Genomic DNA, 520 nt, shown 5'->3' with positions numbered 1-520 from the left:
AATTAGTTGTTTTATCAGTCCTCCCTGATTAAGTTATTGTCAACAGCAATAGTAATAGAAGACTTATACTCACTCTCTGGAATCCTTCTGCCTCACTTATTTCATCAAGTTCTCACAACCACCAGCTTTTTTGGGTCAGAAGCTCGTTAATGGCAAAACCTGAAGTTGAATACAAGTCTTTTGGCCTTCAAGATAGAGCAAAAGATGTATGAGAGTCTAATGGAACACAGGGACACCTAGGCTCCAACCTCGAGCTCCCTGCCATTGCTTTCACTGAGTCCTCCTAATTATAAGGAAGTAACCAGCAAGCCATAAAAGAAGCCCAATGCAGTAGCCCTCATAGTTTTACAGGGACACCTGGCTTTCACCACTATCTCCCACTGACCACCTGGTTTGGGGGATGCTGGCCTAGAAGATATGTATGGTTTCCACTTACTCTATTTATGTGCCATAGTTTTCTCATGTTCAGTCAAGTACAATAAGCTACTTTAGAATGTTATAGATTCTTTTTATATATTAA

This window comes from Propithecus coquereli, unplaced genomic scaffold, assembly GCF_000956105.1.
Source record: "Propithecus coquereli isolate 6110/MARCELLA unplaced genomic scaffold, Pcoq_1.0 Scaffold89, whole genome shotgun sequence".
Lineage (NCBI taxonomy): Eukaryota > Metazoa > Chordata > Mammalia > Primates > Indriidae > Propithecus > Propithecus coquereli.
Note: the sequence above shows the minus strand (reverse complement) of the source record.